General features: G+C 38.2%; 1 long non-coding RNA gene across 1 annotated transcript in view; it reads left to right on the top strand.

Annotated features, from left to right (window-relative positions):
- Positions 1–7,407, top strand: part of LOC116421216 — a 36,804-nt gene extending 29,397 nt beyond the window's left edge. The window contains exons 2-3 of the long non-coding RNA XR_004231510.1: positions 5,634–5,712; positions 7,285–7,407. This is a non-coding gene — a long non-coding RNA (uncharacterized LOC116421216). The remainder of the gene's footprint in view (positions 1–5,633; positions 5,713–7,284) is intronic.
- The last annotated feature ends 7,550 nt before the right edge of the window (positions 7,408–14,957 follow it).

Here is a 14,957-nt window from a genome sequence, read left to right as displayed (position 1 = left end):
GGTGTCTGAGGCAAGATTTGAAGTCAGGAAGGTGAGTTTTCCTGACTCTGGACCCAATACTCTATTCACTCGCTGCCCTTAATATACCACTTTGGTAAATAGCTATCTTAAAAGCTAATCCAATCTTTCAAAGTGATTCATTTGTAGAATGTTTTTATCAACTATATAAACTGTTCTTACTCTGCTCACTTCACTCTATATCAGCTCACATAAGTCCCCAAGTCTCTCTGAAACCATCCCCTTTATCATTTCTTACAACAGTAGGATCAAACTGAAATAGAAATGGGGAGGAGGTATTAACTTGTATAGTCTCCCTGTGGGCCACATTTTGACTTATTTTTAAGATGTGATATTAATCTGTTTTATTGGGGTTTTGTTTCGTTAAATATTTTCCAATTAAATATTTCATGAACAATAAAGAGGAAAGCCAGGTACTCTTGACAGATGAGCCAAATATATGGAACAAAATACACATTCGACAAAGCCAATAGGAGAATTTGTTTTGTTGAATATGCGTATTTGTTATGAGAATGTTCCTTTTTAGTTGTGGAAGGAGGCAGGGAGAGAAAATAAATGCTTGTTAATTAAAAAATAAAATTGTCTTTGAAAAATAAAAGCTAATTAGACCTGGCGGGCTAATTGTTATCGATTGAAAACTAGTGTGCACGGGAGACAAGTGTGAGCTAATACATTAGAAAGATACCTCCAGTGCTTCCAGAATCTTGAGGGAGAAGCAGTCACTTCTGGGAAACCGATCTGCCAAGGTAAATGGGAGGTGAGCCCATAGTCTCTGGCTCAGTCTTTCAATCACTGGCCATCTTCCTTTCCGAAGTTGTTTCCTCCTCTCTCAAATAAGGTTGGTAACTCCTGAACTGTGGCCTCCCGTGATCACTGTGAGGAGAGCACTTTTAAAACGTCCCCCGTCCCACACATGAGCATGAGTCTCATTGTTATTGTTGCTCATGAGCACAGTCCAAAGGAAGCCCATGTCTGCTCTCCCTCCCCATAGCTGCAGCTTCCAAAAGGATGCAGTGGAAAGGCTTGGCTTGTCTCCCGGACTCATCCTATGTAACCACCCTCTCACCTTCATAATTGTACATGCTTTAAAAACAAAAGGCCAAGGGAGCACGCTTTGTATTTTTGTCCCTCTTTACAGTCCAGAATGCACCTGGGGTCCCCATCATGCTGGGGAGAGATCGTATGGGTAGGAGACATAAAACAGTCCCCGAGGCTGCCCACAGACCCAGCTGGAGAGGGTGGCAGCAAGAGGGATGGGAGGCAAGGGCCAGAATATCTCCCGGCACACACAGCCCTCGGGAGACACTCTAAGAGGGAGGAACTGGAGCCAAGATGCCTTCATGCATCCAGGGAATATTCAAGAAGAGCTTGCCAACTGCTCCCATGGTTAGAGCTGAGACAATGCCATATTGAGCAAGAGGCAGCCCCCTGACCTCTGGGGGCTCCCAGAATAGCACAGGGATGTGGGCTGTGAATAAAAATAAAATGCCAATTAGACAGGAAGCATATGGGAGGAATCCAAGCCCTGGATTCAAATTCCTGCTCTCCTACTATTTTCTGGGTGATCACAGGTGTTCCCTTTTCCTTCTCTGAGCTGAAGGAGTTGGACTACATGATTTCCAACTACCCATGTGGCTTAAATCCCTGTGATCTTTGGAAAATGGTAGAAAATCAGATGCCAGAGGACGGATTCTAGCTTGAGAATGAGGGAAGAATCCTTGAAGCAGCTGGCATTTCATCCGTCTTTTGTTTTTCAAGTCCAAGGTCCCGGTTTCAAATCCTTAATTTGTCATTTATTTCTAATATGATCTGGGACAAACACTTAAACCTCAACAAGCCTCAATTTCCTCCATTATAAAAGAAAGGAATTAGACTAGAGTAGAGAGCTCTGGATCTATATTCCCATCAAAGATGCTAACATGCTCAACACTGAAGTCCTTTATCGGTGTGAGATCTTAGTAGTCATACGTATATATACATATATGAGAAATAATTTATTTTAATATTTCTATTAATATTTGTATTTTGATGTTTTTTATTTTTGAATTTTGAGTTCCAGATTCTATTCCTCCCTCCCTTTTCTCCCCTATGCACTGAGATGGCAAACAATACCATATCAATTATACATGTGAAATCATGCAAAACATATTCACATATTAGCCATATTAATAAAAAGGATAATAAATAAATGAAGTAATAAATGAATAAACAAAAAGAGAAAATAGACAGGTGAATGATATATTCTAATTTGAATTCAGAATTCACCAATTCTCTCTGGAAATGGATAACATTTTATAATCATGATTCCTTTGGAATTGTTTTGGATCATTGTACTGATCAAAGTATCCAAGTCTTTTAGAATTGAGTGTCCTTTCAGCATTGCTGTTACTGTATACTGTCCTGGTTCTTCTCACTTCACTTTGCATCAGTTCATATAGGCTTCTCCCTTTTTTGCTGAAACAATGACCTTTGTCATTTCTTATAGCAAATAGCATTTCTATGTGGCACTTGTTTAGTCATTTTTGCAATTTGGGGGCATTTCTTCAATTTCCAGTTCTTTGCCACCACAAAAAGCTGCAATAAGTAAGTTTATACACATGGGTTCATCCTTTTCCTTTTTCTTTGGTCTCTTTGGAAAACAGACCTAGTAATGGTATTGCTGGATCAAAGGGTATTCTAATCACATAACACTTAAGTTAAAGCAATGCCATATATTAAGTAGCAATTGCCCTCATCTCAGCTCTAGAACCACAAAGTTTCTGTTCTCTTGTCTTGGGTTTCTAAACTTGTCACAGCAAGAGATGGAGCCGTCTTCCCTCAAGAGCCTTCAGGGATCCTCTCACTTACTTCCATCAGTTACAAATCACTTCCAAATCCACCACCTCACAAAACCCTAATGGCCTCTTTCTGAAAAAGGAACATAGGTTTAAGCAGGGTGTGACCTCAGGGAACACAGAACTTAACCGTTAATTCACTCCTGGTAATTCACTTAGCAGATCTAGGCCATTAACCCAAATTTTCTCAGAACCCAGTTTTTTCTTTACATCAGCCACTCAAGCTCTTAGAAAAAAACAAATGTTAGAACTTCTATTTTTACAGATATGAAAACTGAGGCTCAGAAAGGCTAGGTTATTCAAGTTTGTGCTGAATCTTTTTCTTTTATGATTTAACTTTTTTCACAGTGCAATATTCAAGTGTCATTTTCTACATTGACATTTTCAAGCTAACAATCCCCTCCACCTCAAGAAAAATAAAGGCTCTTATACAACTTTAGGACGAAAGGCACTAGAAATGGCTTCCTTTTAGGACTTAACTATTGATTGTAAAGTGATCACGTGGAAGCAAATCTTCTGAATCCATTCCCATTGACTATTCTGTTCTACACAACTGCTTCCTGAAAGCCCATGGAAGTGCTGAATGCTTTCTGTGATGACCCCCTCTTTCATTATTAAGGGATAAGATAGAAAATTGAATGGGGCACCTCAGAGAACTGACATTATTTCAAGTCTATGATAAATTCTGAAGCTTGAAGTGAGACCAGATTGCTAATATCTCTCCCAGTTGCGATAAGCTGGGTTCTGAGGTCCCACCCTCCTTGGAGCTTTTATGTTCCAAGCTCCCTCCCAGACTGACATTTTAAAATTCCTCCAAGATCTGATGGGAAGCTCTCATTTAGAACACTCCGTGAACCATAGTCCCTTCTCTCTGTAACATTTTGTGTTTAATAGTCTAAGTTCCCTTTCATCTATGGTATCCTAAAGCTTTATGCTTTTATTCTAGGACATGTGGGAGGGATGTAGCTTAGTTTTGGGGGAAGGATCCCTGCTTTGTGTTATCCATATACCTTTAAATCAGTCAATGAACTTGACAATGATGTCATCCTTTGTCCTGAGCCCATTCTCCAGGCGGCAATAGAAGATCTTCATTCATTCATTCCAAGCTATTTATTCCATCTTTCTATGGGTCTGTGTGTACTATGTCATCCCTATAGCTGACTCTTATTATAAATAGTTCCACCTATTGTGAGCTCTCCTTGGGCCTCCTCCCACCTCCCACTTCAACAAAGGAAAAATGGTCTGTAATAAGAAAGTTTTGAACCCCATAAATGGGGGAGGAAATCTCTGTTCCCAGGAAATGCCAATTCCTGACGTGTTGATTGGCCCTGCAGGACCTGGTACAATATTGGCAGGGACAAAAGACCTTTTCCAAAAGTCTTTAGAGACAAGCCTGAATGACTGACGACCAAAAGGAAGGCTTTTAACTCAAAGGGAAAAATTAAAAGATCACCAAGGGAGCACAAAAAAGCAAGGGAAAGGGAAGAGAAAGGACTGTTGTCAAGAAAATAGAAAGCTTTCTTCCCAGATTAGTTTCTTCTGCCTCCTCATCCTGCTGCTGCCCCATTATTTTTAAATATGTATTTATTAGCTCAACCCAGGTTATATTTTTTCCCTCTTATTTACTTCTGCATTTAAACTGTTGCAATATGTTGTTTTTGGTTGCAGTCTATTAAGGGAATAGTAGTTGGAAAAGGGGGCGATATTTTAATAATCAAGCAACATGTCAATGTTATGAACATAATTTTGGTTTCTTGAACCCTCCAAAGGAGTCTCAGGTACCACCACAAAACTAGTCCCCTTTTTTTATTGTGGTTTTTTTTTCTGACACAATTGGGATTAAGTGATTTACCCAGGATTACACAGTAAGTGATGTGTCTGATTCCAGATTGGAATTCAGGTCCTCCTGACTTCAGGGCTGGTTCTCTATTTATTACACCAACTAGCTGCCTCTAGATCCCCTTTAAAAAATAAAAAGAAAGTATTTGGACATGACACATTAGTTTCCCTTTCTAGCTGTATAAAGTTGGACAAGGCACTTAACAACTATGAGTCTCAGCCTCCTCATCTGCAAAATGGAGGTAATATTTACATTACTTCCCCAAGGATGTTTATAAGGATTTTGTAGACTAGAAATGAGAACATTTTTATAGTTCCAGGAAATGTGATTTCATCAGGGTAGGGATTCTTTCCCCTTTTCCCTCTAGCTTTACTTCTGTATTACTGGGAAATCACCATCACCTGCAGCCAATTCCTCTGCATCTCTGGGGATCAGACTCTCAGTTTACCAAAGGTGATCCTGAGATGAGAAGCACACAGTCAACCCTAATGAATACACTGGGAGCCTCTCGATCTTGCTGCAGTCCTTCCTAGCCCTATGGCATTCATAGCCCAGGGAAGGGAAGAGAACAAGCATTTTGATTAACTGCCCACTAGGTGCCAGGTCCTGTGCTATTGTCTTTGTAATTCTTATCTCATTTAATCCTCAGAATAGCCCTGGGAAGTAAAACCCTCATTTTACAGATGAGGAAACTGAGGCAGACAGAGGCTAAGTGGCTTGTCTGAAGTCAGAGGTAGTGTCTGAGATCCATAATTGAAACTCAAGGTTTGATGACAGGACCTGGTGGTCTGTGAACTATGGTGCTCCCTGGCTGCCCTCTGGGAACCTGAGACACCTGCAAGCCTTCCAGGTTGTGATGATGATACTCGGGAGATTCAGAAGATTCATTTGGCAAAGTCCCTGACTTCCTCCCACCTCTCTTCCCCACTCCTCTTCCACAGATACATCTCGACATCTGCACATGAATGAAAACCTTTGAGGATAAGCAAAGTTGGAGTCAGTCTATCTACTTTCTCCAAGGTGGGTTAACAAAATTTGATTCCATTATGAAACTGCTTCTTCTGTGCCCAAAGGGCTATCAAATGGAGCACATCCTTTGACCCAGCAGTGTCTCTTCTGGGCTTGTATCCTAAAGAGATCTTAAAGGAGGGAAAGGGACCCATATGGGCAAGAATTTGTGGCAGCCCTTTCAGAAACTGAAAACTGAATGGGTGTTTATCAGATGGGAAATGGCTGAATAAATTAAGGTATATGAATGTGATGGAATATTGTTATTCTGTAGGAAATGATCAGGAGAATGATTTCAGAGAGGCTGGAGAGACTTACATGAACTGATGCTGAGTGAAATGAGCAGAACCAGGGGATCACTGTACATGTCAACAGCAATCTGATCAAATCTGATGGATGGGATTCTTTTTAGCAATGAGGTGATTCAGGCCAGTCCAAAGATTTTTGATGGAGAAAGCCATTTGTATCAGAAAGAGGACTATGGGGACTAAATGTGGATCATAATATAGTAATTTCACCTTTTTTGTTATTGTTTGATTTTTTCTTTCTCTTTTTTCCCCTTTTTGATCTGATTTTTCTTGTGCAGCGTGATAAATGTAGAAATACATTTAGAAGAATTGGACATGTTTAATCTATGTTGGAGTACTTGCTGTCTAGTGGAGAGGGATGGACAGAAAGGAGGGAGAAAAAATAGAAACACAAGGTTTTGAAAGGATGAATCTTGAAACTATCTTTTAATGTATTTTTGAAAATGGAAAGCTATTATTAAAAATTGGTTCTTGGGAATCTCGAAATAAACCAAAGGACTATAAAATTGGGCAGACCCTTTAACACAGCAATATCACAATTAAGTATGCATCCCAAAGAGATCAAAAGAAAGGGGAAAGGATCTATTTGTACAAAAATATTTATAATAATTCTTTTTATGACTAAACAAGTACTAGCATATAATTGTGATGGAATACTACTGCTCTAAGAAATGATGAGCAGGTGGCAAAAAAGTAGTGCAGTAGAGAGAGCACTGATCCAGAAGCCAGGAGAACCTGAGTTCCAATTCAGCCTCCAAAACTTAGCATTGGCTAGCTGTGTGACTCTGGGCAAGTCATTTAATCCTGATTGTTTCACCCCCAAAAAATGACAAGCAAGATGGTTTCATGAACCGATGCAAAGTAAAATGAGTAGAACCAGGAGAACATTGTACACAGTAACAGCAATATTTTAAGGATGATCAAAGGTGAAAGCAATTCTGATCAAGAAAATAAATGATCCAAGATAATCCCAAAGAACCCACAATGAAAGATGCTATCCACCTCCAGAGAGAACAAATGAATTCCAAGTGCAGTTTGAAGTTTCTTACTTTTATTGTTTTATTTTTAGTCAGTGTTTTCTTTTCCAATATAGTGATATCTGGGGAATCCTTAGCAGATGACCATCCATTCCTCCAGTAATGGGGAGCTAGTGTGATCCCAAAGTACTCACTGCCAACTTCCACAGTTCTCATTGCTGTCAAATTATTCATTGTGATCCAGCCAAAAGCTGCCTCCCCATAACTTTCTCCCACGTATCCTTACTCTGTCCATGTAGGCTGAACAGAACTGGCTTAAATCATCTCAGAATTATCAGAGGGGAATGAAGATGGTGCTGGATTTACAGTCAAGGAACCAAGAGTCAGATCTTGCTCTGCAACAAACTCATCTATGCAACTTCAGGCAAGTTGTGGACCTCGCTTTATTCCTCTCTAGAGTGAAGGGGATTCGTTATGATGAGACAAAGGTTCATTCTGACTCTGAAGATGTGGTTCTATGTAATCCTAGGTACTGAATGTTCCATGTTATTGAGTTTTCCCCTATTGATCACCTTGGCCAGCTTCTTCATCCTGGGCTTTGTTCCTCTTTGTTCTCAAATGTGACTCCCTGAGTTATAAACAAGACTCCAGCTGTGGTATAACCAGGGCACAAGAGAGAAAGCCTTTGCCTCCCTTTTTCTATCCACTGCATTTCTATCTCTGTAACATAAGATCATAGCAATTATGGAGGCTGTCCTGGTAGATCCCTGGCTAAAATCTTGTACAACTTCTGCACATAAGTTGTAAGATTTATACATTCCCTCCATACTAAGGGTGGGCAATTTATATTTGGAACGCAGATACACATCTCTACATTCATATCCATTCATTGTCATCATATTGGATTCCATTTGTCTTAGGTTACTAACATCTATGATGCTGGAACCTTCTCAGACTTTCACAATCTGGAATCTCTCTCCCAACAATTTCTCTTCACCTTCTCAGACAAGGATCTTACTGCCATTCTCTTCAACAATCACTTCATACACCATTTCAAGTCTGCAAGCTTCATTCCCAAACCTACTGTACCTATTGCAAGCCCCATGGGAGTGTCAGGACTGATTCTTCATACTAATAGTAGCTAGCTTTTATATAGCATTTTAAGGTTTGTGAATCAGCTTTGAAATAGTATTTCTGCTTTTGATCCTCACAGCAGCCTTGGGAGGCAAGAGCCATTATTATCTACGTTTTACAGATGAGAAGACAAAGGTGGGTAGAGGCTAAGTGACTTGCCTGAGTTCACATAGCTAGTAAGTGTCTGAGATTGGATCATGACCTCCAGGCCCAGGGCTCTCTCGCTGAGTCACCCAGTTGCCTTTGTTGGCTGAAGTGGGAAAGCAAGGCTGGAAGAAAAAAATTACTGTCCTGAGTAACTACTAGCTCTAACCTCTTCAGAAGCTATTGCTGCCAATTCTAGACAGACAGACAGACAGATAGATGGATGGATGGATGGATGGATGGATAGATAAAAAGATGGGAGGACAGATGGGTGGATGGATACATAGGTAGAGAAATAAACAAGTCAATATACAAACAAAATCTTCCCTTGACTTTTTTATCCACATTGTTCCCATTCTATCTCTCACTCCCTTCATAGCTAAATTTCTGACATGGTGGCCCAAACCTCCAGACCCTAATTAAGTAGGTTTTCCTCAGTCTGACTTTTGTCCTAATGGCTCTGCTGAATCCCTTATTCCTAAGTCCCTGAAATGTTCCTGATTATCGGGTTTATGGGTCTTTGCTCCATTCCTCTCCAGGCTTCAATTCTGACTTTCTCTCCAGGTTTCTGCATTTAGCTTTGTCTAGGTTCACACACACACACACACACACACACACACACACACACACACTCCTTTCAGCTGCCTTTTCTGTGTTGTTTTCCTTTAACAAAATGCTAACTGCTTGAGAACAACTGTCTGTTTTTACTTGTGTTTGTATTCACAGCAGGATGTCTGGCACATAATAAGCCCTTAAATGCTTATTGACTGACTGATTAACTGGTATGTATTCTGCATATACTTACATTTTAACTTATTGTTTTTCCTAATAAAATGTAAGCTTGAAAGTGGAATTGTTTCATTCCTGTAATGAGTTGTTTCATTCCTGTAATGAAACCAGGCTTGTCTAGGTTATAGAAAAAGGGCTGGACTGGTTGTCAAAAAGAACTGGATCCAAATCCAGTCTCAGACACTTACTAGATTGTAATTGGGGACACATTGCTGGATCAACTGCAGCTTCAGATCCCTCACCCATTTAATAAGATCAATAAATAATATTCATGTAACACATAAAAGTTTGCACATTTCTGTATAGATTATCTCATTTCATCCTCAAAACAGTCCTAGAAAATAGGTTCTGTTATTATTTCCCTTTTATAGAGGAGAAAATTGAGATGGGCAGATTGGCTTGGGGTCACACAGCTACCGAATGATGGAGGCAGGAATCAGACTAAGACTCTCTGATACCAGGTCCAGCACTTATGTCTTAGTGCTAAGCTCTCAGGGCCAGAGTGAAATCCAAATTATGCAAACATTAACACACTATAGAAACTTCAACCAACATTAGATTCACTATTTTTATGACCTGCCTACACTAACATAAGAGACTGGTGCTAGAACTGGTCTTTTCACTGGTTGCCCCCCATACTTATAACAGTATGTTCCTCCTCATCTTTCTTCCCACTTTTGCTGACTTTTTTCATACCCTACATAAAATCTCTCTCAATTTTAAAATGAAGAAACTTATATCAAGAAGTGGGAAGGGAAAAAAAAGTTTAGCAATCTGCTAAACAACTTTTATAAAATATGTCAAATTAAATTCAAAGCAGGATAACCCATAAAAAAGTCACAGTCGCGCTTTTCCCAGCCCAGAACATCTGGAAGGGAAGTCTGCTCACAAACCCTGAGGTGGACTCTGGAGGAAGCCGCAGTGACCATGTGGGGCTTGGAGGCACCCGCAGCATTGGCAACAGTGGCAGGGATGGGAGCACCAAGAGTGATAAGGGAACTGAACTCCTGATCAGTAAGATATCGCAGGGACCACTATGCTACTACCAAGAGCAGTTGAAGGCACATTCTAGCAGCTCCATAGCTCATTACTGAGTTTCAGGTTGGAGTTCTAGAGTAGAGAGGAGGAGATATGGCAGGAGGTCACAAGAGAGCAGAGTGGGGATCAGAGAACAGATCCAGAAGCTGGAGACGAGAATTCTCCCCTTATTTTACCACCTTAGAAACATTGAAAACCTATTGGTCCCCAGATCTAGTTACAGAAAGCAGGCTAGCTGGCTTCCTACTCCAGAGATGAACAGAGCCCAATAAATTCCAAAGTCAAGAAATTAGCTGGGAAATTGAGCAAAAAACTGAAATAGGAAACTGAGCATGAAAATACTCCATAGAGTCAGAGAATTTCAAGACACAAACTCAGCAAAAGATAATGATTTGAAAACATCTACAAGCAAAACTTAAAAAAAAAATTCAGATTGATTTTGAAGAGGAATTCTTAGAAGAGTTAAAGGAAAATTAAAAAGAGCAAAAATAAATTAGAAATCAAATAAGAGCAAAAAAGAAAAAAATTGGGAAATGAAATTAGAGCTATGTAAGAAAAATATGGAACAGCTTGGTAAAAGAGACACAAAATCTCATTGAAGAAACTAATGCCTTCTTTTTTTTTATTTAATAGCCTTTTATTTACAGGTCATATGCATGGGTAACTTTACAGCATTAACAATTGCCAAACCTCTTGTTCCAATTTTTCACCTCTTACCCCCCCCACCCCCTCCCCTAGATGGCAAGATGACCAGTAGATGTTAAATACATTAAAATATAAATCAGATACACAATAAGTATACATGACCAAACCGTTATTTTGCTGTACAAAAAGAATCAGGCTCTGAAATATTGTACAATTAGCTTGTGAAGGAAATCCAAAATGCAGGTGGGCATAAATATAGGGATTGGGAGTTCAATGTAATGGTCTTTAGTCATCACCCAGAGTTCTTTCTCTGGGCGTAGCTGGTTCAGTTCAGTAATGCCTTCTAAAATAAAACTCTGAAAAAGATCCCAAAGTGAAAACTCCCGTGAATATTGTCACTAAATTCCAGAACTTCCAGATGAAAGAAAAAATGCTGGAAGGAGCCAGAAAAAAATGACATACCATAGAGCCATAGGAAAGTTCATACAAAAATATGGAAAGACTTAGACCTATGAAGGAAGATGTACCTTCAGAAAAATAGAGGACAACTGGAAATAAGCATGGCATGGTCTTACATATATGCATATGAATCTAGGTATCTGTGAAAATATATGTATATATATATATGATTATATATACATTATATACATAGAGGATGATATATAGTCATACATATGATTATATGTATATGTGCATATGGTATAAATGCGTGTATAGATACATTTCTTTATGGGTATATATACATACAAATACATGTGTATATGTATATGTATATATATATATACAAATATCCATATTTAATTGTATCTCCTATATCATAAGATTCCAAACTTATACCATCTAATTATTTTGTATAGTAGAAAGTAATATTGATTAATCTGGCTGACACATAATATAGTTTCTGTTTTTTCTCTTTTGATTGAATCTATTTTAACTTCAAGTTTATCTGAGATCATGATTAATATACCTTTTTGACAGAATTTTTGAAATTATTTTTGACATAACAAATTCTAGTTCTTACCTTTATTTTATGTTTGTATCTCTCATTTTATAACATTTTCTGAAAGCAACATATTATTGAGATCAAATTTTTTAATCTTCTGTTTCTATTTTATGGAATAATTGATCCAATTCACACTCTAAGTTATAATTACTTGTTAATTTTCATCCTTCCTATTGTCCTCACTATACTCACTCAATTCCTATCCTTCCTGACTTCTCTACTTCTATTCACTACTTTGCCTTCCTATTCTCTCCCTTATTCTCTCCCTCACTCCTTCCCTCTTGCCCTATTATTTCTTTCTGAATTTAAAACTTTTAGACAGTTCTAAGTATGTATGTTGTTCCCTTTTTATTTCCAATGAGAATAAAGTTCAATACTACCTGCCCTCATCTCTAATAGCTTCTTCTGTATCTATTTTTTCTTTTGCTTTGCCTCATTTATATGAAACACTTGCTCCTTTTTATCTTTCTCTTCTTAAATTTTCTTGTAATAGTTTATCATTTCTTTTTTATCATAATTTTCAGGAAGTCAAATTACTTATATTACTTCTCCTCAATCTGTTCACCAGATTAGTTGTTTTTATGATGAGGTATTTCACATTCTATTTTTTATTCCTTTGATTTTGTTTTGTTACTTTATGTCTTAAAATATCATTAGGTTCCCTTTTCTCTAATTCTGGTTTTCAAGGAATTATTTTCTTAAGTTTTTGATTCACTGTTTCAAATTGGTTGTCCTTCTTTTCAGAATTTTCTTGATTTTCTTGGAATACTCATTTTTTTCCTAATTTTTCCTCAATCTGTCTTACTTGATTTTAAAGTCCTTTTAAAATTCTTCTAAGAAAGTTTTTTGTGCTTTTGAGCCCGTTTGCTGAAAAAGGAGTAACTTTTTAGCTCCATTATCTTTCTCTGAATATGAACACTGATCTCATCTTTCCCCAAAGTAGCTATTTATGGTTGGGTTCTTTCTCCTTTGCTTGCTTATTTTTTATTGATTTTATTTCATTTTATTTTAAGTATCTGATGTTGTGATCAAGTTCTAATCCCAAGAAATGGGAATTATAACCTCAAGTCTCAGGTCCTTCTTAATGTTATTTTTGGGGGTCTGTCCCACAGTTCAATCCTGGGCTCTCCTCTCCACTCCTATACTACTCTATGAGACCCCTGGGTCTCACTGTCCCTCAAATGATCTTAAGCCTTGTGGTCTGGTGTCTGTAAACTGCAATTGTTCTCTATTCCCTTTAACTAAAACCAGAGACTCTGCTCCTATGCAAGTGTCCACAGGTAAACGGGTCCCTAGCCCTCTACTGCTGCACTCAGCAGGTTTATGACAGCTCCTTTAAACAAGCAATGGCAGCCCAGCCCAGGATGTGTCTGGTCAGCACAGCTGTTTTTGACATCCCTCTAGAGTGGAAGGTCCATTCATTATGAAGTTGTCTTAGGAGAACAACTACTTTACCTCAATTTTTATTTATTTCTGTTGTTCTACATTTCCTCTGAGACAATATTCTGTGTTTTTCTGTGGAGGATATTTGGAGAGTCGAAAATTTTCTGACCTACTTTGCCATCTTCCCAGAATCCTCTGAATTCTACAATTACAGACATCATTAGCAAATATCTCATATTCAAAATTATTTGTTCATAGAACAAAATGAGCAACATTCTAACCACATACAAGCAATACTGAATAAATGGTTTAGTCAATATTCCATTCTCTTTTATGACCAAGAAAAAGAAATTATAACCAATGCTACATTAATATGCTTCTCTGTTTCCATTTCTCACATCATATAATAATAACAAAATTAGAGAATGGTGCAGACTGGAAGCAACTTTGGAAATCACTGGTAACATTTTACATATGAAGAAACTGAAGACTGGAGAAACAGAATGACTTACCTAAAGTCACATAGGAAGTCAAAGGGATTTGAATATTCAGTCCCAAGGCTCCAAATCCATTGTTTTTTTCTCTATGCTATGATCTCTTCTCTTCATTTTAGAGGCAATGCCCAATATAGAGAGGTAATTTAAAATTTCATTAAAAAGTTCACAGATTGATCTATCTAAAGCACGATTTTGACCACTTGTGCTTCAAAACATGTCACAGTGTCCCCAGAGCCAAACTTTATCTTCCATTCATAGATATCACTACTTGGGTACCTAGTTGTTTTCTAAGGCAACATCCAAGTTCATCTGAGGCCTTAATGTTCCCTGGGTACACTGTGGTTGGAAAGAAGTAATCAAGCATTTACTAAGTGCTTATTATATGTCATCAGTTGATGTTCTCCAGTTCCATATCTTTTGTAAATGACATCCCTTCTGTCCAGAATACTTTTTATTCCTAACTTTACTGTTCAAGTCATGGCTCCCTTTTGATTGAGGCCTTTTAATATGTTTTTTAAATGATCCTGGGCATATTCTTAAGTTTAATCATGTACCTATATTTCTCCATCATCAAACGATGGGATAACATGAAATTTGTTTTTGTTTTGTTTTATAGATTGCAATATACTATCAATTGGAGTCATCCAGTATAACCAGAAGAATATTGCTATGAAACATTTGGTTTTTGTTTCAGGTAAAAATTTGGGGTTCCTAAAAGCATTTCCTAGTTTCCTAAATGCAAACCAGCTTCCAACCCTTTTCCTATTAAATGCTAAAATCAGTCTCTGCCTTCAAGAATCGAATGGAGGAAGGCAACATGGGAGAATGGTGGGGAGGAGTGCTACATATTGGTAGTGGAGTTAAAATGAAACAGAGCAGTTGGTAAGAAAGGAAGACTTCAGAAATGAAGACTGAAATGTGGCAGTCTTGTATAAAGGGAGGCTTTGGGAGGAGTTCTTTGCTTTACACTCCAACCCTCCAATCAGAAAGCAGAGGCAGTTGAGAATGCTAATGAAATGTGAGTACCAAAGCCGAAGCAATCTCAAGGATGATGATTTTCCTGGTGATGAGTTCTTCCTGGGGGAGTGTAATGATGCAGTCAAAACCAGAGTAGCTTGTGGGAAATGAAGATAATCATCTCCTAGATTTTTTCTACATGAAAACTTGTCCTGATGGAGCATTATATATCTCACAACAAAGGTCCTATGATATTCCAAAGCATGATTGATACCAACCCATTGTCATCTACAGAGAGAATCACATGGGGTAGTTATATCTACCTAAAACTATAGACACATAAACAATAAAGATTATTATCAACTTGTCTATGCCCATTTTC

This window comes from Sarcophilus harrisii, chromosome 2 (genome assembly GCF_902635505.1).
Source record: "Sarcophilus harrisii chromosome 2, mSarHar1.11, whole genome shotgun sequence".
NCBI classification, from domain to species: domain Eukaryota; kingdom Metazoa; phylum Chordata; class Mammalia; order Dasyuromorphia; family Dasyuridae; genus Sarcophilus; species Sarcophilus harrisii.
This window is presented reverse-complemented; position numbering and strand designations above follow the sequence as displayed.